The sequence below is a fragment of the Aptenodytes patagonicus genome, chromosome 3 (genome assembly GCF_965638725.1).
Source record: "Aptenodytes patagonicus chromosome 3, bAptPat1.pri.cur, whole genome shotgun sequence".
Classification (NCBI taxonomy): Eukaryota; Metazoa; Chordata; class Aves; order Sphenisciformes; family Spheniscidae; genus Aptenodytes; species Aptenodytes patagonicus.
Window position 1 is genome coordinate 93,114,174 of NC_134951.1, and position 27,047 is coordinate 93,141,220.

The window sequence follows — 27,047 nt, forward strand, 5'->3', positions numbered from 1 at the left end:
AAAGAAAATGCTGAAGATGTTTGTGTCACAAAACATGATTCATCCTTTTTATGACTTTTTATATGTTGCAAAGTCCTTACGTGCTAATTCAAGCATCATTTTTTTCCCCATATGAAAACTTTACAGCAAGTTCAGAGAAGTGAATCAGTTCACCAAAGAGGAGGCATCCATGATCTTGACAACACCATTCTCAAAATGATAAAGGTACTTAATACAATTGCATTCACTGCTTTTATTTATTATTATCAAGGTTAATTTTCTCACTGAAGACCTATACATTTTCAAACGCCTGATTAGAAATATTTTCTCAAATTAAAAAGCTACCCTCCAGGTTTAATTTGAGGTTTTCTTTTTTTTTTTTTAATGAGGGAACAGAGGTCCCTTTGCCAATAATTTAAAGCAATACCAAAACAGAAAAATGAAAAGATATAAACTATATCTAATATTTCTGATGGGAACTCTCAAAACCAGAAACCTGCGTTAGTCTGCGTTTTGCTGCATATTCCAGCTAAATCAATAGAAACCATCATCTTTACTAAATTATTTTTTTATTTTTTTCCAGTGGGCAAAGCTCTGCATTTATTTTATGTGGAACTGTGATAAACAATAAAAATTGGGTAGAAACATTTCATATTTTGACCTGTGTTCAGATAATTTTCTGCCTGTGTGCCGTAAGAAAAGGGCAGCTTTCCATTTGTTTCAGTGGGTTGTGCTCAGATACTCCTGGGTAATCTAGTATAATGTCATAGAGTTATTGTGGGGGACATGAGAAGGGAGGTCACGATGAAATCACCCTGCTATGAGATTTGAATCAAGCCCAGAAGGGAAATGTTCTCCATTAACTAGCATATTTTGCAGTAAATGGTTTTGTGCAATGTAAGCATAAAATGGTTGCCCTTTCCATGTTTTGGTCCTGTTGCAAGGATGTTGTTGTGGTTTATCCCGGCAGGCAGCTGAACACCACACAGCCGTTCGCTCACTCCCCCACCCCCAGTGGGATGGGGGAGAGAATCAGGAAAAAAAAAAGTAAAATTCGTGGGTTGAGATAAAGACAGTTTAATAGGACAGAAAAGGAAGGGAAAATAATAATAATAATAACAATAATAATGATAATAATAATTGTAAAAGAATATACAAAATAAGTGATGCACAATGCAATTGCTCACCACCCGCTGACCGATGCCCAGCCAGTTCCCGAGCAGCGGTCACCACCGCCCGGCCAACTCCCCCCAGTTTATATACTGAGCATGACACCACATGTATGGAATATCCCTGTGGCCAGTTTGGGTCAGCTGTCCTGGCTGTGCCCCCTCCCAGCTTCTCGCTGGCAGAGCATGAGAGGCTGACAAGTCCTTGACTAGTGTGAGCACTACTTAGCAACAACTAAAACATCGGTGTGTTATCAACATTATTCTCATCCTAAATTCAAAACACAGCACTGTACCAGCTACTAGGAAGAAAATTAACTCTGTCCCAGCTGAAACCAGGACAGATGTAAAAAGCTGCTCTCCTCCAAGGCTCAGAAGACTCACAGTGCAAGCATTTAAGTAAAAGACTTGGGAAGAAAATACTTGTTCACCTGGTTATGAATTTCCACACTGGAAAAAAGTTACTTCAAATGAAATAGGAAAATACAGTGGATGGGTGTTATTTAAGCATATAGTTTTAGTGCATCTCATGCATAGTTTACTTCCATTCTTCTTTAATGTTTCATCCAAATGACACAAGGCGTGGTGCTGGGATAATTCTGCAGCCACACATCACCTGCTGACAAGCTTATAACATCAATTTCTGGAGTCTGTAAGTCTCCAAAAGTCACACTGATAAAATATAGCTTCCACTTTCTCTGTAGGCTCTGTTGCACTGTATCCTAAATATAGGCTTACACATTAAAGGCTGAAGTCCATACAGACCAATGCTTATATAGGTTAACTGTCAAAAAGCTTGGGAGGGAGCTATAAGCCTTTTAAGACCTCAGGGAGGGAGCTGAGTGCCTGGGACAGTGATCTGAAGGAGTTTTAACCAGAAGAAAGTGGGGTATCTGGGATTTGGAGTAGGGAGAGGGGGTGATCTAGGGAATGGCTGCCTGTGCAGCTTTTCAGGCTGTTCAGGTGGCTCAAAATGTCATATTAAACAAAGTTGAGCAAGTCCCTGCTCTGCAGCATGGCTGGGGAACTGGGCACTACACCCCCTCGTAGAGAGGCTCATGCCACGGGCCTGGTGCAGAGCGACCACTCCACACCTCTTCCTTCGAAAAACTGCATTTAAACATCCTGCGACGAAAATGACCTTTCCTGGGGCATATGCTCCTCCTCCCTAGTGTACCACTGCTGCAGCTGCCAGCCCAGGCTTTGGAGTGGGCTGCGTTCAACAAGTCCCTGGGCCAAACTCCCCATCGTCTCATCTCCAGGAGGAGACGGACCTGGCGCAGCCAAAGGCACAGCAGGAAAACTCTGCAGAAAGCAAAGCTAAAACATTTGTAAATAAACAAAGGAAATATGGGATATTCGTAGCAGATCCTGTGTCAGGTGTCCAGCAAGTTTAAAGTGGGTTGGTCCTGCTAACTTCTGCATCGATGTTTAGAAGCTCTGGATCTGGCCCATTGACTTCTGACTGACTGCCATGGCTTATAAATATCCTGACATGACAAGAATGTAAAAAAAGGAGTAAAAACCTGTTACTTTAATTGCTTTTGCTCATACCCTTAAGTACAAATATTTCTTCCAGGGTTACATGTAAATCTTTTAAAATAGTAAACTATTCCACACACTTATCATTCTCTGCATGAAAAGTGATTTTAGTCTACTATGAATGTGCTGCTTTATATTTCATAATCTTTAACGGGAAGAGAATGGAAAGGAAATTAACTCATGTCAGTCATGTTGTTTTCTTCTAAGTCTCATACCTACACTGAGAGAGAAAACAGATTAGCTGTTCCGGTACCTTGCATATTCTTTTTCATTTATTATCTTTCATTTTTCTTCTGTAAAAAGTTGTATCCATGAATGTGAAGGACAAATGCATTAAGCTGAGTGAGGCACAATTCATAAAGACGCTTAATGTGGAGAATTAGTTTTTCTGCTGAACCATGTCCATGGCTTGTTGTCCTCATTCCTCTCCAGAGAACAGCATATTTTTACCATGAGGTCTCGATCTGTATAAGCTGGGACTTTGCTTTAGCATGTGCAGGGTCACTGTGCTGATATCACAAGATTTTCAGGGGGGGGAAAGCAAAAACACTGTGTAGAAGATTAGATCTAAATGCATGGTTTTGCTTAGAGCTGTGACTGAAGAGCTGATTTTGTAGTAAGAGATGTCTCTCCCTTCATTTTCATGGCCTCATCTCCTTTTTTTCATGTTTGTCTCTTAGGATTCTCAGGAGGCTGGCTTATTCAATATAAAATACCTGGTGGACCCTGATATTGAGCAGACATACAGCAAGAAGAGGTGGGTGCAGCTGATCATCATAAGGGAGGCCAAAAACCAACCGTATATTACCTTATCATGGCTTAGTGGGATTTATAACCTTTTGCATAATCACTATAAAAAAACAGCCGTGGCTCAGGAGTTAGGGGAGTTACTTAAAAATTCAGGGTCCTGGATTCAAACACCTGCTCTGCACTAGGTTGCTGGCATGACCTTAGGCCTAAGTTACTAACCTATATCTGTAGACCTAAAACTTCTAAAAACTCCGTAGGAAATTTTGCTTAGATTCCATTTCACAAATGAAAAGAGAGATAGTAGTTTCATGTCTCTTGCATGGGGATGTTGTAAGGCTAATTACATCAGATACACAGTCTGTCATTTCCATGAACGGAAATGGCAATGTGAGCTGTGTAAAATTTGGTCCTTACATCTGATGAAATACTAACACTTTGAGGATGCATAAGCAAAGGTATAATTAAGTTTGTACCTTAATTAACCAGGTAAAAGCTAGTGATACCTTTGTGGTAATTAAGAGAATACCATTACTTTCTAAAGTGTAATAAAAGCTACAACCTTTGTCCTTGTCTGGCCGCTCTGTTCTCAGCACAGTTCCCTGCTGGCTGCATGACCTAATTTTTTTTTCCCCTTTCACTCAAATTTCCATGCAAATCTTCTAGCCCATTTTCCACTATATTTTGGTCCCTTGAGGTCCCCAGTTCTGTAACACAGAGAAGGAATCCTGCTTTGCTGCAGTAATTCCACTGACAGCAACTGAAATGCACGTGCATTAAATCCAGCCTTGATCTGTCCCTTTGCAGGCAGCGGCTGAGAAATAAACTGTCGCTCCCCGCAACTGTGTCGTTTAGGGGATGGCCCATCATGCTTCCATTTTCCTTATTTATCCTCACTCTCTTCTCTTAACATCTGCCTAAACCTTAAAACCAACAAACTGTTAAAGCAGATAGGGATATTATAGAGGTGAGAGCAATGGTGTTCTCTGACAATTATCACCTTTGGGAAATGCTGGGTTGTTTTGTTTTCCAAGAGCTCTGAAATTTGGTGAGATCTGTCTGGAAAATGAACTTCCAGAGAGAGGGTGTGTTTGTTTGAAATGAATGTGGTAGAGACATTTATGCAATGATATCACATACCAGAAAAGTCAAAACTAAGCATGAAAAAGAAGGCAGAGCACTACCACAGTCCAACAAATGAAGCTGATCTGGCATAGTCACTAATGTTTCTTACAACAGGAAGGAAAGCTGACATTGTGTGCTGGCTCACAGCACACACAATATTTTCATTCTAAATCTTTGTTTTCATTCATTCCATTTTTCTGAAACTTTCACTTTTAAAAGTGAATTTGCCCACGGTGGCTGTGCGCTAGAAGGGTTTGAAAATGTTGTGGAGAAGCTTTCAAGTGCTTTTGAACCATGCCATCTTTTGGGAAGAGTAGTCATTCAAGAAAGCACAAGAAACGGGAATATTTTAAAAGAAGATAACAAAGGGTGAACTCCATCTGGAAGGCCAGCAGCATACCTGAAAGAGACAGGAGAGACAGTGTCAGCTGAGAGGGAAGGGACAGACCTGGGGGGCTGAATTACCATTCCCTCCACCCAACTTACTGCTTTTCCACAAGATGTCTTAGGAGAGCCATGTCTTTCCGTCAGTGTAAAGCCAGGCTGCTCAAAGACAGCTAGTCCAGAACCTCAAAGGTGATATAAGCATTGGTCTTTTCTAGGTTTCTCCTAGAACTGGCCTGGTTCGCGAGACATTTTCCAACCTAAAATCATATGGCTCCTTGAAGGATGTCACCTCCTGAGCCATTTCTTAAGGTCCTACAGCAGAAGGAGGGATCCAGCAGCCCACATACCATTTCTCAGCAAGACAAAGAGACTAAAAGTCAGACCAAGCAGTTTTAGAGCTATGAGCCCCCCTTCTTCCCTTCCCAAGGGAATAGTGTGAATAGTCAAGAAATGAAGCCAGTCTAGGCTTTTCTGCGTGTGCATATATCCTTTTATCTGGTGTGCTTCAAACTTTACAGAAATCTTCAGCCTTCACTCGAAAGTGCTCCTGTGAAACATCAAATGTATTTGTTTAACTTGGAGGAAGCTGGTAGCATAGCATTCATAGCATTCAACTGGTATTTAAAGGCTAGTTTAAACCTTCCGGAGGTACTTTCATCTTACCATTTATTCATATGTGAATAGTGAATTTTAATAACTCATTTTGAGCTTCTTCTGCAAAAGTATTATTTCAGTTCAAATTCTGTCCTGTTAATTACGTTCTCATTCTGGACATCACGAAACTCTGGTTGATGGTAATTCTCTTGATCCATATGAAAATAATAAGGGTGCTCTACCAGAAAAGTTTTTAGATGTGGACACATTACGGTCCCAGGAGAGTCTGCATGTTGCAGATAATATTTTAACTTATGATAGTTCCTGGTTCAGCGCTAAAGTGCTGGGGGAAAATGCACTTATTAAAATGCTGAGTGTCTCCTCTGAAGTAATGATAACATCATCAAATTTCAGAACCATTGGGGCAGCTAAAGCTAGAGAATTGATTGACTCTTTTGCAAAGTGGCTCTAATTCAACTAACTAGATGTTGAATGGGTGTTAAATTTCAGCCTGAGTGATTCATTGCTTTTTCAGCAACTGTACCTTTCTCATTTAAAGTTTCTGAACGTTAAAATACACCATAGTCATAGGTCATTAAATAACTTTGTGTTTGAATACCTATTTGTAAAATACTGCACCTGGCTTTTCACAAGGAATATAAAGCCTGATCATGCCTGTTCCACATAGAAACCCCATGAAATAGGCAACTTTACCCAAACGATTTCCCGAAAGTTTCCAAGATACTAGGTAAGAGCTATATGCTACATGCTGGAAATAAGACCTTCAAATTGTGTGGTCCTAAGGGTCTGTTAGCAAGCTTAATCACAGCCACAAAAATCTTGGCACGTGTGCCCCAGTGGATGCCCCCAACTCTGCCTCCCTCCCCAAATTCAAGGCATGCAGTATTTAAGTCATGCACCATTAGAGCACCCCACCAAGCCCTCTTTCCTATAGGGAAGAGTCCCTAACACAAGGCAGTACAATGGTAGCTGTCTCTAGCATTTTGCAGCGGTTCAGGCCAGGCAGAACTCAGCCCTTGGGCTGTGGTCCCACGGGGATTTCTTTGGAGGAAATCCTTTCTCAAGCAGGTCCTTCCCATGGTGGCTTGTCGCTGTGCTGTACCGCTTTGCTAGCACGGATGTTGGAGGGCTATGGAAAAAACCAGGCTCAGGGTACTGATCCAGCTGGAAATTAACCAATTTTCTCTTGCCAGGTTATTTTTCAACTGGGTCCATTCCCCAGTTCAGGTAACTGGGTGGCTGCATGAACTGCTGTGCTGGCACCGTGGGGCTCCCGTCTCCCACAGCTGGCACAGGCAGGCTTGCCATGGACTGCTGCCGCTCCAGGCACCTAATGAGGCAGAATGCTGTCAGCCCTCCTTTTTTAATGGTTACTGAATTACACCTGGTACCAGAAGTAAAATGAACTATGAAAACAGCCTCAGTGAAAGAAATAGAACAACTAAAACACTCAGCAGAGCTTAAACTCCAGAAATGTGGTTTAATCAGAGCCTCCTATTGCATCTATGAGCAGTGGCTGCCAGTGGAGCGGAAAAAAATCAGAGGTGTCCTTATTCCTAACAGTGGCCAGCTCTAAGGACATAACGGTTTTCAATTAACTCTGGAAGAACAGGTGAACTATGAACCTGAAACACTGCAATCTAAGAAACACAGCGATGCCTGCAGAATGCATGTGCACTTAGGATATGTTATTAAGCAAAGTGCAAAATAAATGAAATCTGTGAAGAGTTTAATTCCGCTGTCACAAGTAGAGCTGCAATCTCACTGTTATGGGCAGAAGCAGCAATGAAACCTCCAAAAAAAGACAAGAGCGCTCCTAAGATCCGAGCGGCAAAAAGCCATGGGCAGAGCACTGGGAGCCCTGGAGTTTAGCCAGTAACATCTGCTGAGCAAAGGGATGCCTCTCTCCAGAAGGACACCGAGGAAGGGCAGACAGTGCCCAAACCCCACAGGTGTGACACCTGGGAGAAGAAGGCACACAGACGTCAGTGCTGGAGCCTGCGGAAAGCAGCGGGGGGAGCAGTACGTGCCAGGACACTAGGAGCACTTGGGAAGAGACACGTGAGTGAAGATGGAGGGCATTGCTTGGCACATGTGTGCTCACCAGCAGTGTGTGCACAGTAGGCATTGAAGGACAGCAGCAAAGCTCTTAGCTCAGAGGAATTCATCCCCAGAGAAGCAGCTGGCCTGATTATTGGCTTGAAAAGAAGTGGAGCACTAACTATTTTAAGCTGGACAAAGGTGCATTAGCCAAGCAGCTGCTGGGAACAGTGAAAGTCACACAAAGAAAAAACAGAGGCACTTGAAGGTAAAAGGGTAAAGCTAAAAGTGGCAGCGGGGAGGTTGTCGCCTGTCAATGGGTGTTTGAACTGTAAGTGTGTGAGTAAAGAGTACTGAAAAGTTGGTAATGAGATCAAGCTAAATCTGTCAGCCCCTGCTCTACTATAGACTATCTGACTGGAAAAGCAGGGGACCAAACCGAGTATGAGGAAGTCTTCTAGGAAAAAGCAAATTCAGCAGGTTCCAAAGTAGAGCTGAGAGTGCACAGAGACCCCAGTCACCCCTGTGGGGTATATCACAGACATTAGTGGAGGGGTATCAGTTTCCACAAGCTGAGGGTGTGGCCCCTATTATCACCTAGGGCAACTGGTGAGGTTTGGGAGAAAGTGGAGTGAAACAAATTAAGGATGACAATTTGGAGAAACAGAGAGCAGATAGTCCTTGGAGCGATTACACATGTAAGTTTTTCTCAAAAGATAAAGTATCAGAACACAGAGGGAGTGTTTTAAGGCATTAACATAATGCCACACAAAGTGCTCTAGAGCACACGCTGTGTTATTTTGTTCTTTCACTCTGATGAGCCACAGTAGAGTATTTAATATTTCTATTTTGGCTGACCAGTTGTAAGGAACTCGCTCTTGGCCAACAACCCTCACAGTGTCAGAAAGCTTTTTATGTTAATTATATAAAATCCACCACCCTGTCTACACAGTCTGTTTGCTTTCTCAAATATCCACCCCCATGTTTAGCTGCCCTTGATTCTTCTTTTAAGCTCAAATTAAGACCAAAAGCCAATTTTTCTTGATCCACCTCATTCATAAATATAAGTGATGAGCAAAAGAAACGACAGAAGCATCCATGCAGTATATCCTTTTCAAAACCTGGATGCTGAACTTTTGTTCTCTGCCTCTTACCTATTTGGATCATTGACTTTGGATCATTGATTTGTGAGCCTTTCCTCCATGAATACGTTTAAAATATAAATAAAAAGCGACTGCGTAAAATTTGTACTGCTGAATTATGTGAAAAAATAATATTGATTTTAATGGTACTCCAGTAAATACAAACACGAAGATCTTTCTATACAAATAATTCTATTGTTTATAATTATACTCAGTTCATTTAGTCGTATGTGAAAACTTTCATTCAAATATTTTCAATTTGTAAGCTTAAAAAGAGTTAGTTGTGCTAAGCAGGGCCGAATCTGACAGCCTCCTGGCAGAGGTGAGTCTGCTGCAGCTCCGTGCCCCAGGTGCAACTAGTAGCAAGACTGACCACGTATTCCCCATAGACAGAGGCACTCGGATGCAGGTGGGCAACACATACGTGTATACACACAGATCGACACAGGCAGACACACAGAGCACTCACATGAACACAAACAGCACCAATGCCCTCATCTTCCTCCCTTCTTTGGCAGTTCAGGATGAAGCTCTTTTAGTGGGAATATATACATATATATGCATTGTGGGTTGCTCCAGCAGCTGCTTGCCGGCCCTTAAGCTATATTTCCTGTTGACAGTAATATCACTTTGGTGTCTTATAAGAAATGTGAAGATGTATAAACATCAATATTTGGGACAGGATCTGACACTATATTAAAGAGGACTGAACAATAACAGGGCTAAGCATATGGATTATAATGAAATGGAGAAAAAAGTAGGGACTTGCTAAAGGCTACATTTTTAAAAAATGAGAAATGCTTTCCCTTGGCAAAAGATATCAGTCATTTACTGTAGATTCAAAGCTGACCATTTTTTCCTTACATATTTGATGTTTTCATTACTATTATTACAGAAAATTCTCAATGTCAGCAGAAATAAATAATTACATGGTGATTTCAGAAAGGAATGAATTCCACTGTATTTTAAGCTTTCTGCCTGTGTCACCGTCTGTATTTCTAATTGGGGTCTCTGTCACACATCTATTCCAGTTTCATGCCATGACAGATTGAGAAATCTGAAGGAAACAGTCGGACCCACAGCTGCAATTTAAAACACCAGTGTGTGCTTGGAAGCACTGGTTCATTGCCGTTGTTCAGATGTCAGGTCTCAGGCTCCCTGAAAAATGAAGTGGCCTTGAAAATACTATTTTTAAAATAATCTCTTTAGGGTTCTCGCAGTTACGAGCCACTAAAACTGAGATAGCCAAGGTTTTCTGTACAGCCATGAAGGCTGGATGACCTCTGTCACTCTCTTCTTGTGTCCTCTTCTCTCCCTGCCTCCTCCATAGCTTAACTGGGTTTCTTAGCTTTGTCCATGGACGGGGAATCTGACCAGAATAGCAATCACTATTCAAACAAGTCTGAACATGGCTAGTGTGAAATTGTTAGAACTGATAACATGTAAAACAACGCTTCTGAGGAGCAGGAAAACAAAAGGTAATTGTGCAGTAAACAAGGTTTGTTTTTGTTTCAGGCTGTGGGTTGGTACATTTTTGAGTTGCCATTTTGCCTGACTGAAGTTCTCTGATACTCAGTCTGCTGCTGGAAAGGCACATACATCCCCATGGAAGGTCATGCCTTCCCCAAAGTGGACACCATGCAAGGCTGGAACAGGAGCCAAACTGAACAGCCCTGGTAGGGAGCCACTGGTTCATACTACAGATCACATCTCTGACAGGGATGCCCTACAGTGCTGTGCAAACATACACAGGGCCATGATTCTTGTGGCATCACTTTTAAAATACACAAATTGTAGGAAGAGGTCTCATGTTTCTTGAAATGGGCCTCCTTTACATTCCTCACTGGTGACTGCATGGATGCAGACCGATGGCTTTCTCATCTGGAAGCACAAGGGACAGCTAACCTTGCCCTCTCAAGTGTGGTATACCAGTGAAATTTTCCTGGTGAAAGCTTAGGACTTCCCTGAATAATTGATTTGCCTAAAATTTAATTTGCCTTTCATCTAGTTGTTTTTATAGTCACCTAGCAAAGGATGTTTGTACATGTTTTGATTGCCTTCTCTGGAAAGACTTAATCTTGCTTTCCTTGCTGGCCTGGCACAAAGACAACATCTTATGGTGGCGTTGCCCCAGGAATGACCACAAGGAAGAAAGTGTGTCTCCAAGAGGAGGTCACATCAAGGATAATCAACCCTTTGGAAGCAAACTCTTGCCCTTGCAGCATCCAAAGCCAACCCTGCTCTCATGCCCCAGAAGAGCTGTACCACTGAGGCTGCCCACACTTTGCTCCCTCCTCATCTCTCAGACAAACAAAGAAAGGTGCAGCATTGGAAAGGGGCATTATTTTACCCTTTTCAGCTGAGAGTTATGGACCACACAGTCCTGCATGGGAGTAACGAAAAGGGTACCCTGTCTCCCTTTTACACAGCTGCGCAAAAACATACTTTCACACACTGTATTAGAACTGAACACTTTTCTCACAGCCTATCCTTTTTTTGGAGATATTTCCCCCTTTTCTTTCCACAAAACTCAAGTGAACCCCAAAGATAAGCATGTTTTTTTTGGTCAAGCTACCCTAGTTAGAAAAGGCAAGTTACATTTGTTACTTGTAACAGTGCAAAATCTGAGATGCATGATACCAAGAGACAAGAAAATAGGGCTTTAAATCTAGATGTTAACTATGGGCATAAAAAACCCCAGAATGGACCAGAAATTACTGATTTAGCCATAAAATGAAACTGTATTTCTAAAATTATTTATAGGTTTTAATTATTTCAGGACAAAATTGTGGAGACAAGTTTTATAGCTATTAGGCTCTATTGGAAAATTAGATAATACATAAAAGAACAAAATAACGAATACTGCTGCATACAGGAATGAGCAAAGCTGTAATACTCAGGTAGCAATAGGGAAGATTATATTTATATTATAGATGAACATACTGTTCAGTAGTGATAGAAGCTGGTTGTAATGTCATCACAGAAAGGAACTTTACTACCAAAGACCTTTCCATAAACGCCCCCCTGATAATTATTTATTTAGACATAAAGGGACAACTTTATTTCTGGTGCGACTCTTGGAATTCTTTCTCATACTTAATCTTTAAACTTTCTGGTGACATAATGCAAGCATTTTGTGACATATCCTATCATGATGGAATATGTATTAGTAAATAAACTTCTCTGATGGCCCTACACACAAATACCTACAAGCTTTGTTTAGTTGGAGATTCTTTTACCAAGACTGAAAACGACACTTCCTTGATTTGAACTGTCAGATCATCTTGGAAAAGAAAAAATGAGATACCTATATCTTAAAAATGCAAACTATAAATGCAAACAAATTACATAAAGGCACTGATGAAACTGCAAAATCTGTAGTGTTCATGAACTGGTGATATTCTTGTGCCCATGTTAATGAGATATAAACACTTCATAGAGCTCTGTTATTATTTGAATTTATGTGTTGACATGGCTGCAAAATCACTTAAGATTTGTTTATCACTCTTGATATATGTATTTATATTCATTACAGATTTCTTTGCATTGCAGCTGATTGTATAGAGCAAAAAACAAGAATGTAAAAATATAGCAGGATGGCCAAGTAGGTGTTAACACAAAGGTGCTGAAAACATAGATGATTGCTTTTTGTATTTCAGGCATCAGCATGAGCGTGACTTCTGTGAATTTCTGTTTTCTTTTAGTTATGTGCAATGTTTTTCGTGTTTTGGCACTAAGACTGATGCTGAGAAATCCTGGTTTTAAAGAAGGAAAAGCTGAAAACTGGTCTGTCAGATGGAGAAATTACTTCAGGTATCAAAACCCAACTGAGTAGCAGAGTTACTAATTAGCAGAAAGTTTAACAAAATTACATGCTTTGCAGTTGACTGCTTGGTACCAGTTTTCATTGACAAGTCTGGCTTTTTGGCTCAAGGGTATTTTTAGTCTTCAGCAAGGGGAACAGGAAGGAGAGGATATAAAAGAGAACAAAGTATCAAATGAAAAAATCAGGTGATTAGCTCAATCAAATGGGAACATACCCAATTACTTTCTTCCTGTGGAGGTGTTGCCCCACAGTATTTTCAGTTTTTCTTGTAAACATTAAACAAGAACAACTGATTGCCTAGTTTTAATTTTTACATCACACTACATTAACACAAGCAAAGTAGAAAAATGCTGTAACTCGGGTATGTGTTTTCTCAGTCTATAAATATCCAGAAGGCAATGTGTGGTAGCAACTCCCAGGAGATTTTGGTGGTGGTTTTGGTCATGAATCTGGCCCTATTCTAGATTTATTATTAGAAGAGACTAATGCAGCTGTGAGTGGGACCAGTGATGGATAACTGCATTGGTTTGATAGGCAAAGCCAGTGAAACATATGATGCAACTGCAAAGTTGTGTAAAAATTAAGCAGAGCAATGCTGTAAGGAATGAACGCTGCTGGGACAACAAAACAGGAGACAAAAAGAGAAGGCCTGAAGTAGCAAATTAGAGAAAATTCATCCATATAGTAATTATTTTCTATAGATTTTTATGTAACTCAATAACTTTTTTCCTTGGCTTTGACCATGGAAACTCCATGGATTTTCACAACTTCTAATGGTACATGAAGGGGTTGACAGAAGAGCATTAGAGCTGGTAGGTTATATGCCAGAAGCCAGATTTTCATCTGCATGAAGGCCATTTCACATCACAATAGATATAAAAAGGGAGGAGAAGATTTTTAAGAAAGTGACTACATTCCTAAATCTTCACATAGATAGTCTCAAGAACAGTACCCTGGAAGCTGATTATTACTGAGGGATTTCAGAGTGGAAAGCATGAATATGGTATGGGAATTGGTCTTTGGGCTAACAGAATGGGTGGCATGAGAATAAATACAATACAATACATATTTATTTTTTGGATTTCCTCTCTGCAAATTTGCAGACAAGTAGTCCTCTAGGTACTTATTTTAGTTTTATAACATTGTTGTCACCTCAGAACACTGGGAAGTTTTGGATCATTCAGGCAATCAAGGTGCTGTACATTCTTTCCTTAAGCAAATTAAATCTGTGGAAAGGTCAGAATATAACTAATTGAACTTTAAAAGAATAATTGGCTTAAAAGACAATGATTTGAATGGCTTTGGAATTTATCCAAACAGAGCAAATAATTTTTATTTCACTCATGTTAAGTAACAGTGCCATGCTATGGTTAAAACCTATACCACAGCTCTGTTCAGACATACGTCATTCCTACAATTTTTGGTGAGAGAAGGAAGATGTTGGGGTTCTGTGTTGGGTCAAGAATAATGTCGGTGGGAATGCAGAGGAAAAGGGCTCTGTCATTCTAAGTTCTGAGATACTGGGGCAGAGTTTGCACCTTAGGACATCGGAAGGTACAAATTCAAACCAATATCCCTGAAATCTGCCTGCCAATCTTTTTATAAGTATGTTGTTTCTAGCACTGTATTGGATTTCAGCTTGGCAAACTTTGAATAATTATACATTTTTTAAACACTTTTATCTGTTACTCAGTTTAAATAGCAACCTAAAATCATAGAATCATAGAGGTTGGAAAAGACCTCTAAGATCATCAAGTCCAACTGTCAACCCAACACCACCATGCCCACTAAACCATGTCCCTAAGTGCCTCATCTACTCGTCTTTTAAACACCTCCAGGGATGGTGACTCAACCACTTCCCTGGGCAGCCTCTTCCAATGTTTAACCACTCTTTCAGTAAAGAAATTTTTCCTCATGTCCAATCTAAACCTCCCCTGGCGCAACTTGAGGCCATTTCCTCTCATCCTAAATCACAACAGAAGAGGTTCTAGAAAGGTGTTGTCTCTTTTTTCCCTATTTTGCTTTGTGAAAAATTATTAAAGCTAGTTGACAGAGAAAGATAGTCACATAAACGTGCTCATATTTTTATGTCACTTTTTTTTATTAATGAAGAGACTAACAGAACTTAACAGTTTCGAGCACCTGCCTAACTCATAACCAATTTCCCTTTCATATGTAATTTTGTAATGGCCCCATTGTTTCAAGAGAATCAATTAACTATCTGTTTCTTAAACATGATGCGGTCCTTGTTCAGAGAGGATGATATTCATGTTCGTGACAATCTTTCATAGAGGATATGGGGAGAAAATGTAATAGGCTTCAGCAGAAACTCCACAAAACATCTGCCAAAAGCCTGGCACTCACAGCTTTCTTGGTAAGAATTGGCTTTCTCCTTGCAATTTGGGAACTCCCTGTATTATTGATGCCTACATTACACAGGGTGTTTGCACACGCCGCTCCTCTTCTCTCACTCCTCATCACACAGCTGTGTTGCTAAGTGGTACTTGGGGAAGAGCAGCATTACAGTTGCTGCCAAAGGAGGCTTTCTTCAGGGCAGTGATACCCAAGGTCCTTGCGCCAGATTACAGCCTCAGGAGAGGAAAGGCTTACAGTACAGAAGGGTCAGAAGGGATGGATGTTTTCAACAAATTAGGACACAGGCCAGAAGCAGAAGTGAGTTTCCTACCTCTTCCAGATGTGAAAGCTCCTTGCAACACAGAGTTGTGGGGCAGGCAGTGCTGGGGCTGGAGGAACACTGTGAGTTAACTGAACAGCAGCAGCAACGCAAGGAGCACCAAGGAAGAAAAATAAAAACTGCCAAGCCCAAAACTCGGACAAAATAAAATTTCTTCAAACAGTGTTTTGAGGCGTGCTGAGTGCCATGAAGGGAAATATTAATCTAACAAACTGGTATCCTTAAATTCAGATTCTCCCATGGCTGCTTGTTGTCAGAGAAGCTGGTGCCTGCATGCCAAAGAGGATGTTTTCTCAGCAGGAGCTGTTTAAATGTAAAAGAACCAAGCTTTCTGTGCAGTTTTAAACTCATTAGTCAGTTATCAAGGATCTGGAATATTTGGGAGCTCAATCAGTGAAGTGAAATAGATCATTTCCCACTGTTCAGTAAAGATATTAACCAGTACCTTTGAGCCAGATCCCGAATAAGTAGCAGAGCTGTTGTGAGAAGGATTCTTGCCTTGCTGGCATTTACTGATTTATAGGGCAGTGGGGACTGTCCACCCTTCCTCTCCCCAAAAGCTCGCCCCTGCTTGCCCTAGTCTGCCAAGTCTCAGAACCACTGAGTGGGACTCATACCTTTGACTGCTGCACCACGCTCCCCTGCTGCAACGCCAGGCTTTTGTACATTCACAACATCATGGCACAGCCCCTCTTCAGTCCCAGGGAACTGCGTATAGACACTGTCCATCTGGCCAGTAACCAGCTTCACCTAAGGCACACAGGAGCTAGACCATAGGGAAAGACAGGCTGTGGCAGTGCACTGATCTGGGAATAGCTGCAGTGTTCAGCTGCTCAGCCGAGAGCGAGCTGTGAGGACACCTGAACAGAGAACAAATACTGTCACTTCATAGCAAATAACATTTGACAGGTGCCTTTTGTCTGACATCAATTTTCTTTACTCAATATTTTCAAAACAATCTGTATTTCCAGTGAAGACAGGGAGCACTTCAGTACCTTCTGGCATAGGACTTCCCATACTTTCCCATTTCTTATTGCCTGAACAACCTGTTTGTCTGGGAGCTTTTAGCAAGTTTAGAAATCCTTCCCATGTACCTGACATTTGTGTAAAGGCCACACTGTGGGATTACCATGTTGTGAACTACACTGCTTTCCATCCCAGAGGATGCTTTGCTGGGAGGATGGGCTGCAGCCCGAGGTAGAGCTTGCCACTGCTTGTGTCAGCAGATGTGTGCATGCTCCTCATGCCTACTGCTATTCGTGCACCAAGTCTTCATGCAAGTGGGCTACACCAACGTTGTTTCATCTTTGGCAGAAAACTGTCCCAAGCAGTATTAGCACAGATGCAAACAAATGGATTTGGGGGCTATTTTGTGAGCAGACCAGAAATGTTCCCCAGAGTGGCTGGCTCGCTGGTGAGTGATGGTGGCATTGAGGGGCTGTCTGAAGCCCAGGTAATGTGAGTTCTTTTCCTCAGGTACTACAACTAGGGCACGCTCAGAATGCCCAGTAGGGATCTTGTAGGACCAGACAATATGTACCATCGAAGAATTTGAAATGAACAACATTGCCAGGGATGCTGTTGCAGGGTAGTATAAGAATGGCCGCTGTGAACCTTGCCTTGTGCTCTCTCTCACTGTATCTCAAGAATAATGCAACTGAAACACAACCAAAAAGTTCAAGCCTTGTTACCGCAGCCACCCAAAGTTTCTGAGTATTTTTTAACTACCACCTAAACCAAAGTCCTGAAGCCAACTGCAGGCTACTCTGCTCCCAGCCTCCTATACGGCGTCTTGTGTTGGTTGATAATTGCCTCCCTAAAACTGTTTAAATTAGTCCCAGCTGGCCTGGACTGTTGTCAAAGCTCCTGTTATCAGGAAGTAACTGTCAGTTTTGCAGATCCAGACTTTTCCTGGATCAAAAGGAAGAAATGGAAATGACTATTGCTCCTTTCAGGCAGATTAAGCCCACAGGAGATTGAGATATGGAAAGGGAGGAATAATTTTTCTCTACTCTAGGGAAGAAGTCTTTATAACAACCATACATCACATAAATAAATGGGTTGATTTCCTCCGATTTCTGATAATTGTATGAATACAGTTTTTAAACACATTTAATTTTAAAGCAAAACCTTTGTTCTTGGGAGAATGGAAAGAAAATGGAGAGAATAAAGAAAAATGTAATATAAAGAAAAACATTATATTTAGCGATATACTTGAAGAAATAGCAAGGGACATAATTTTAGCACTATCTTGCTCTGATCACATCGTGTCTGTGTTCCCGATTTCTGTAGTGCTTGGCTTCACTTTTAATACCCTGTCCAATGTCTCCCTTCTTTACCTCTTACTCCACTTGCTGGACTGATCTTTGTCTAGCACAGTTTGTGACACCAACAACTTCCACCATTTCTGAAATTTTCCAGCAAACATAAGCACCTTTCTCTCATGTTGCCCAGCATCTGGGTGGATCTGTCTCTCTATCTCACCAGTCCTTCCACTGCCACAACACACTAGTATGTGCTGGTGTGGCAAAGCCACTGTAGCTTATGCTGACAACTTTTGTCTCATTGTTTATCTTCTTCCCTTTGAAGAAGACTTTCCCTTCTTCTTCAGATAAAGAGGGCTGAAGTTCATACCCATAGGAATAAACTGCTGGAAGAGACCATTAACACAGAAGAGAAAAGGTCATTGATTCTTCCAGTACAGGTAATGGTATCGAGGAAAAATTGCAGGTCCAGGAGAGGGATAGCCTGAAGAACTGAAGGGACAATAGTGCCATAGCCTGAAAAATGGGGAGTGCAGACAGCAAACATGACTCTTCTGATTCACTGCCAAGTAATTAAGCATAAGTATGGCCTGTCTTCAAAGTTTTCTATAGTTAATGCATTTAAAGTGAAATAACATACCTAAATGACTAAACTTTGGTTCATCTTTACTATATCATCTCGAGGCTTCTTGTGTGATCTTGGAAAAGTTGCTTCTTTAACCTCTAGCTCAGTTTCAACTCTTAGCAGTGTTTATTTGCACTAAATAGATGATACCAAAGTGCTCCGGTGTTTTAATAACGAGAACCATGAGAGTAGCCTGAACAGATCTTGACTAGACAAGACCCTTTCATCTACACATGGTCCAAAGACCTTGTGCAAGCTGGTCTAACTTTTGAGTTGGATCTAACTTGGAAGTTGGCTCATGTGATCTCTGTGGGTCTCTCCCAACCCGAATTACTCTGTGATCCCATGGCATGCAGAAGAAATCTAGACCAGAAGGTCATGAAATAGAGATACTTGGAGCACCCCAACTTCTGCCACTGATATTTTGGACTTCATACATAATAATGCTGGGGTTCCACTGAAGTCAATGGCAGTATTTTTAAAGTAACACCAGGCATGTAGACGTTAATGAAAACATGTCTATTCCTTCTAATTAGACAGAATTCAGTGGGATTAATTGCATTAAATGCTCAAATATCCTTTTTGTAGCAGTCATTCAGTATAAGATACAGAAATGGAGAAATGCAGCAGTGCCCAGACATGATTATTTTTTCATGTTTCTATTAAAAAATTGTTTACATATGTTTAACCAAGAAGAATCCAGTGAGCTTACAAGCTCATGCAGAGACTTACTACACCAAATTAAAATCTTCTCTAACAAGTAAGGCTTCTGGGGACTGCAAGAGAGAGATACCTGCAACTTTATATATACATAAATTTAATATGTTCCTAATATCTGTATCTATCTATCTATCTACACAAACACATATATTTACAGAAAGAGAGAGAAAGCAGATATAAAAGGAGAGTGAAAATACATATAAAATCCAACGTGTGTCAATAATTACTCCACAATACTTCCAGTACTTGCCTTTTAAGTAGTTCTGTCAAGCACTTGCTAACATCTAGGGATTGTGAATACATCAGACTGGAAGATACTTAGTATAATCATAATTGAAAGAATCTACTGAATGCTACAACCTGGGCAGAAGTGTTTATAATTTAGATTGGAAATTTCCAAGAAGCCTTTAAGTGATTTCCGAACACAAATAAATAGACCAAATTATTTATATGCCTTTTAAAAATTCCACCTGAGTCCTTTCCTGGTTTATTGATTCTAAGCATGTTGATTTTAGATTTATCAATTTAACTGAAGACTTTATATTTACAAGAAAGATATAATCATGTGTGAGCTTTCCAGACAATTTTAGAATGATGTAGCTCTTCTAATCTGTCTGTTTTGTGCTGAGGATATAGTGTAATTAGTTTGTCCCTCTCAACTGCTTTCACAACATCCCACAGGATATATGGGCTAATTTGTTCCATGTTGCTATAGAAAAACTATTATCTTACAATATCTCCAGCTGAGATATTATGCCACAAATCCTTTTCAGAAGCTGAATTTCACAAGCATTCCCAGAGAGCTACAGATAAAGAGAGCCATATTTGTAGGCATTAGCAAGAAGGAAATGAAACAGCAGATACACACTACAGTAGGAACTCGTGTAAAATTAGTCATCAGTACATGTCCCCATGGAAAAAGACTGATTGAATGTGAGTTTCCAGAAAACGAGTGTAGAAAAAGAAAGAACAGGTGTAATAGAATATGCTTTTCATGCACAGAGCACAAAATTCAACCTCTGCAGAGGATGAATCACTTAACAGCAACTTATGCTTTATTTTGTCAATTTAAGAGGAGGATAGAGAGGGGACAGACAAAATGATGTCTATTTTAAGATTTAAAAGCACTGCAGAACAAAAAAAAACCATGTAAAAGTTCCTTTTCTGAAATTTGTGATAGCTTTGTGGAAGAGTTTCTTTGGGAAAACCCATGGAATCACAGAATTCTTATCTTCATAGAAATACTATTGGAGATAAGCAACACAGTTTGGGCAGGCAGTCTAAGTTAGCCACCCTGGAGAACAGAAAAGGACATGCTAGAAGACTAGAGTGGGTATGGGTTTCAGACAATGGAGAACGGTCTGAAAAAAGGATTGTCTAAAATATGAGAACTGTTTTCATAATGATACAAACATTGAAACTAAGGTAACACTGAAAAGAATTACCTCATTCAAATGCGGAATATAAAATACACTCTAGTGGTATTTCTGGCCCCTTTTATTCATGCCTTGCATATGTTCCTGGAAGGAAATTTTTTTCTTGAGAACATTCCTGTGAAGGGATAGCAATGTACACACTCTGGAAAAAATATATTTTTTGCATGCAGATTCCCTCCGAGAATGTTCACACAACTATCTTCAAAACTCTGTGGTCCTGGGCCCATCCACACAGAGATGAAAACAATACTGTATGACTGTGGAGATGGATGGCATAACACGAAGAACAGAGCAGTTACAAAGGAGAAACACTGCAAGCAATAAGCGGAGCGAAGGGTTTGCAAGTGTCTCATAGTTTGAAACAGGTTTCCAAAGAGTCTTCATTCAATCACTCCAAATAACAAACACATTTCTAAAAATCAGGCTATAAGAGTAGTGTCATGAGTATACAATTAGTAATGATGCAAATAGAGTTTTTTTTCCCTAATGATAACCATCCCTTGCTCATGCAGCAATGGTAGGAGGGTCCCTCCCCTTTGATGCGGTTACTCTGCACCAGTCTGAGGGCACATGCACACTGCAAAGTCCCCCAGCTGACTGTCTGAGAAAAACAGTAGCACACCCCCACTTCAAACCATCAAAATAAATGGCCTAAAATCAAGCTGGGTGAGCAGGGGACACATACGAGCACCACAGATCTACGACAATGTGCTTCATCGATGACCCTCAGGAGTAGCCATCGCACGTGTAGGAGGTGCTGACGGGCTCCCAGGGGCTGAAATTGTGCTGCAAAGATGGGGAAGACCATGGGTGAGCATAGCCTGTGTGAAGGGATGCATTTGTTTGTGGCCCAAAGCCCAGGGCTCCAGCCCTCTGCCACTACAGCCCTGGCAGACAGCAGCACAGGGAAGCTCCTCAGCTTCCAGCTTGCAGCCACGGGTCAAGGCTTTCCCTCGGGAAAGTATTTAAATAAAGTGTGTCCTAGCAGATATCCCAGAATTGTGCCCAATGTTTGTAAAACAGCAGGACATTCCTGAGCAGGGGACTCTATGTGTGTGTGTGTATTTATGTATATGTGTGTATATATTTATATACACCCACAAATACTTTACACAGTTTGTAGTTAATTCACTTCCTAATAGGAAGAAAATACACTGCAATAAGAAGAGTTTCTCCACTTTTTCTGATCATAAGCTTCCCTTTCCTTCATAGGCTGTAAAATCTCAGAGACTAAACTTAGGTCCAGCATACTGCCCATCCCAGACATCAGGCCTGCATAATTTTGGGTAAGCACCTACTGCACCTGGCAAAAAGTTCAAAATGTGTCCTTGCAGGCTGTTCTTCATAATTTTAATTTTTTTTTTTTTTAATGTAACGTATTATGATGCTGCAGGTGTGCAAAGATCCTGAGATCTGGAACATCAGGACAATCCCAGGAGAGGTGGGTTAGTGGGCAGAAAGTGGAGATGTGGTCAAAGGTTCAGTCATTTTATCATACAGTTGCTCAATTCAGTATATGGGTATCACCACCAGTTATGTGCTGTCTTGAATTTTAATGCTGTCCTTCAGTTTCTTGGACAAACAGGAAATATTGAAAACAACAAGCAGAAGAGAAAGGTTTTCATAAAGAAATGGTGGTTCTTCTCCACTGTGGTGGGAGCTCATTTGTTTCCCACATTGGTGTTTAGGAGGCTTTTGTCCAGAGGCAATGTAAATTAAAGGGTAGGAGCTGGGCCTGCTGCCAGTGGCATCCAGGGGGGATCTCAGTCACTTCAACAGACCTGTCGTGCTCTGCCTGCCAGCGTCAACAGGATCTGTGCAGACTGGGTGATGAGGATGTGGCCTCATGTTTATCATAACCTGATAAAGGCAAGAAGATGAGAGGTGAAAACTGAAATGTTTAGCTACGTTTCTGCTGCTTTTGGTCTTCTCAAATGGGCTGAATATAAAACATTGCCCCAGTAAGAAACATCTACAAGATCTAAGAAAATATTTACTAAATGACCAAAATGCTGTGAATTTAAGTTCTAAAGTGTGTTTCAGTTTAGCTTTCTCCTGGGTGAACTGACAGCAAGACAAGTTTTTCTAAAATGGTATTTGTTGTGTACTAAGATTTCTAGCCTGAGGGTTAATTTTTTTTTTTTTTTTTAATGCAGAGCTACTGCAAAATGACTAAAGCCAAGAAGGAATTTAAAGGCATTCACTCCGTGTTTGATCTGCCTCAGTATGATCCAGAATAATGCAACAAGCATTATTGCATTTCCTGCATTGCTACCAAGACCCAGATCTGGATTGCGTCCTCTGCTGAATTCCTCTGTTGCACTGAGAGGTTCAGAGATATTCCTTTCCCATTGTACAGCCTATTGAGGACTGTCTTGGAGAAACAATCTGAGTAAATACACACACAGAAGTCAAGAAGAGTTGCGGGATTCGCGCCTCGTAGGTTTAGCGACTGACTGGAAGCTCTCAGGGAGCATGGCTACATTATTCAAAGGTCTGTGGATGAACTTCTAACCTACACCAAGGAATTCGGGACACATTTATGCACCCAAAGCACAATCTTTTTGGAAACTATATCTGACATGCAGAAGGTCCAGAGTTCTGCTTACTCAGGGTTAAACCAACAGCAATGCACCCTACATCCAAACGAAGGTGTGCATGAGTGTATATGTGTGCGAGTGAAGGGGCTCAGCTACATCAGTGAAGCTTTGCTGAAATCAAAGGAGATGTTGATTTGCTCCACGTAAAACCTTTTCTATGTTCTCTACTTTGAAGACAAAATTTACAGAAATGTTTTCCAAAGATTGTATTGCCTCGCTGTGTGGTGAATAGTTTGACCAAGATAGATACTGGCAATATTACAAAAGGTTTTTAAACATCTAGTCTATATACATCCAGAGCCAGTCTTCACTGTCTGGCTCACAGCTGTCCACCTAATAAGGGTCCAGAGTTAGACTTCTCATGCACGGAGATGACAGATTGAGTGCCATCAGCAAGAACAGATTTTGTGCCTAAGTTTATATCGTAAGAAAATCTAAGTCTAAAAATGTTTGATCACTATTTCAGCTGAAAATCTGCCAGTGCAGAAGGGAGGGATTTTTCCTACTTTCATGTGGAAATCCTCAAGTGAAAACAATGCAAAGAATGTAATAGCCAAGGGACAAAGAAAAGGATAAGAAAAGCATTTTAATAGTGGAATAAATTCTTATCTGAACCTGCTGACATAATTACAGGTCATCTCCACAATTCATTAAAAGTGGCAAAAATTCAGGTTTTGGAGTCTTGAAGCTTCACAGAAATGCCAAATTTTCACAGACTGAAATCAGCCAGCAGACAATTACAAATATTTCCAAGCTGAAAAAGCCTTTTAGAAAACTGTACTTATTTTGCTTGTTAACAGAGATAATCAAACCTTTCAGGCCTTGTTGTGCCAGGCTGCACTTCACCAGCATAAAGAACTAAGCCATTCTTGCTGGAGAAAAAGTAAATTAATGAGCTCTTAATAAATAGTTTAACAGGCAGCGTCAAAAAATTGTACGCTCACAGTAAATGACACGACAGTGACTTATGCTGGATTCCTCTTTGAAAACCAAGTTCTAGCAAGTTCTAGGGATTGCAAAGGAATGCACGTAAAATAATACAGAGTGGGCAGCCAGAGTGTGAGGCAGGGACTCAGCTATACTCCACCTCCTTTGAAATATTAAAACAGGCCTTCTGCAGGGTGTATATACGATGTACAGGGGTAGCTGTGCAGGTGCCTGTGCCTGTCCTGGACTGATGGTGTGTCTTGGTGGTGCAGAGCTTAGGAAGCCATAAGGGTGTTGCCGCTGCAGCTGGATGTGTCCCAGGGTCACAACAATGTTGTTGTTGGTGATGTCTGGCCCCTGCCATGCTCTCCAGCACTGACTGGGTGTGGGAAGCTGCATCGACTCGAGGCAGGTTTGGGCAGAGAAAAAGGAATGGTGAAGTCAGATAAATGTGGCTGTAAAAGTTGCTGCTCTTTCTCCAGATCCAGTGAAGTTTTCCTTCCTTTCTGTCACCTGTATGTTAAAAGAGCTCTGTGTTTCTCCTTCATGTGATAATTAACAGAAACACTCAGATTGAATCTAACACTCTTCGCGGTGGTGCTCCCATGGGCAATGCTGCAAGCGGCAGTCAGTTTTGTTCAACATCTTTATAAATAAATGGAGCATTCGCAGACAGCTCAGGCTGGTATCACAGTTTTCATTACTGTTCAGTGTTTGGTCCCTTGGCCAATTCATAATCAATTTGCTAGCACTCGTGGTCAACACGCACAATACTTTCCTGCACACTGTTGACAGAAAACGCAGGAATTTGAGAGGCAAGATGGTGATGCTTAATTCAAAGCAGGAAACCAAAGCAGGCATTATAAACAGCAACAAAACTGCAAAAATCAGCTTAGCAGGGCAGCATGTATTTGGTCTAAAGTACCTTATAGAGTGTGACAAGGAGTTATTTCAAGTGCATTATGAAGGGCAAAGCAGGCACCGGTCTAGGTAGATACTGCTTTTGGAAATGTGTCGGCAACACACAAGCAACAAATTTTCTAATAAAGTACAAAGCACATCCTGTGCATGCATAGAAGGTACCAGTTTTGTTTTTTCTTGCACATTTGTGTCCAAAAAAATTTAAATAAATCTTTCATAGAATATTTCATGAGATACTGTAGCAAATACTTTGTCAAAACTGATCTAAACTCTGTGCAGGTATCTTTCTTGTCCACGTTGCATTTCTATCCAGAAAAGCAACAAAATTGGTTTATTATGCTTTCTTTGTAACAGTGCAGTTATTTTTTTGCTGATTTACACGCAGCCAAGTTACATCCTCTTCATTGAGGCTGCAGATGTTGCGACTTAACTAAGGACATGGCTGATGTCATTTGTATTCAGACGTTCATTAATCAAGATGCTCATAGGTTTCTTCCTCTTCATACTTTTACACATTATTTCATTACTGATTGTAATCAAATTAACCAGATGGCAACTGCCAAGTTCACATTTGTTACTTACTTCAGATAACAAAACCCAAAATACACTCATGCTGTAATATTTGTTGAGATATTAATTTCTGCAGTAAAGCGTGTGCTAAAGGCAGGATTATTGCTTATTATTAAAGTGTTTACTGAATAGAAAAAGAGCAATCCTTTGAAGATGCTCAAAAGCTCAGGTTTTCACTAAATTTTATAATGAAGTCTCACTGCGCTGTTTAGCACTAATAAGGTATTTCATTGTTGAGGATGGAGGTATGCTGAGTGAACCTTTGTGAGGGGCATGTTGGACCCCATGCAAGTCAATGGATGACCTACCTTTTGGGAAATAGCTCTGGGCTAGGAAAGAAGTTCTTGGATATTTCAAAAAACAAGAACGTAATTCTCAGTGTAGTTGACATTGACTTAAATGGGATTAGAGTTCCACTCCAAGTCATGGTGGAGCTGGAAAAATGGCAAAGATTGATATTTTTAAAATTGTTTTTGAGCTTTTCATAGAATCATAGAATCATAGAATCATAGAATCATAGAATAGTTTGGGTTGGAAGGGACCTTTAAACGTCATCTAGTCCAACCCCCCTGCAATAAGCAGGGACATCTTCAACTAGAGCAGGTTGCTCAGAGCCCCGTCCAACCTGGCCTTGAAGGTTTCCAGGGATGGAGCATCCACCACCTCTCTGGGCAACCTGTGCCAGTGCTTCACCACCCTCAGCGCAAAAAATTTCTTCCTTATATCTAGTCTAGATCTACCCCCCTTTAGTTTCAAGCCATTCCCCCTTGTCCTGTCGCAACAGGCCCTGCTAAGAAGTTTGCCACCATCTTTTTGATATGCCCCCTTTAAGTACTGATAGGCTGCAATAAGGTCTCACCGAAGCCTTCTCTTCTCTAGGCTCAACAACCCCCACTCTCTCAGCCTTTCTTCATAGCAGAGGTGTTTCATCCCCCTGATCATTTTTGCGACCCTCCTCTGGACCTACTCCAACAGGTCCGTGTCTTTCTGATGCTGAGGGCTCCAGAGCTGGACGCAGTACTCCAGGTGGGGTCTCACCAGAGCAGAGTAGAGGGGCAGAATCACCTCCCTCGACCTGCTGGCCATGCTTCTTTTGATGCAGCCCAGGATACGGTTGGCCTTCTGGGCTGCGAGCGCACATTGCTGGCTCATGTCCAGCTCTTCATCCACCAGTACCCCCAAGTCCTTCTCGGCAGGGCTGCTCTCAATCCCTTCATCCCCCAGCCTGTATTGATACCGGGGCTTGCCCTGACCCAGGTGCAGGGCCTTGCACTTGGCCGTGTTGAACCTCATGAGGTTCACATGGGCCCACTTCTTGAGCTTGTCCAGGTCCCTCTGGATGGCATCCCGTCCCTCTGGAGTGACAACCGCACCACTCAGCTTGGTGTCACCTGCAGACTTGCTGAGGGTGCACTCGATCCCACTGTCTATGTCACTGATGAAGATATTAAACAGTACCGGTCCCAATACGGACCCCTGTGGGACGCCACTCGTCACCAATTTTCCATCCTTGTTGAAAACAGTATTTTTTCTTGTAATTCTCTGTAATCATAAAAAAGTAAAGGTGTTACAAAAATTTTCAAAGATCATATTTTTATTTACATTTCAGAAAGCATGTTTATTTTAAGGGTTTGTCTGTATTCTTTTGCTTTTCATGAAACGTAAGATCGCATTTTCCCCCCTTTTTTTTTGGCAAAGGCAAAATAGGAAAAGGAAA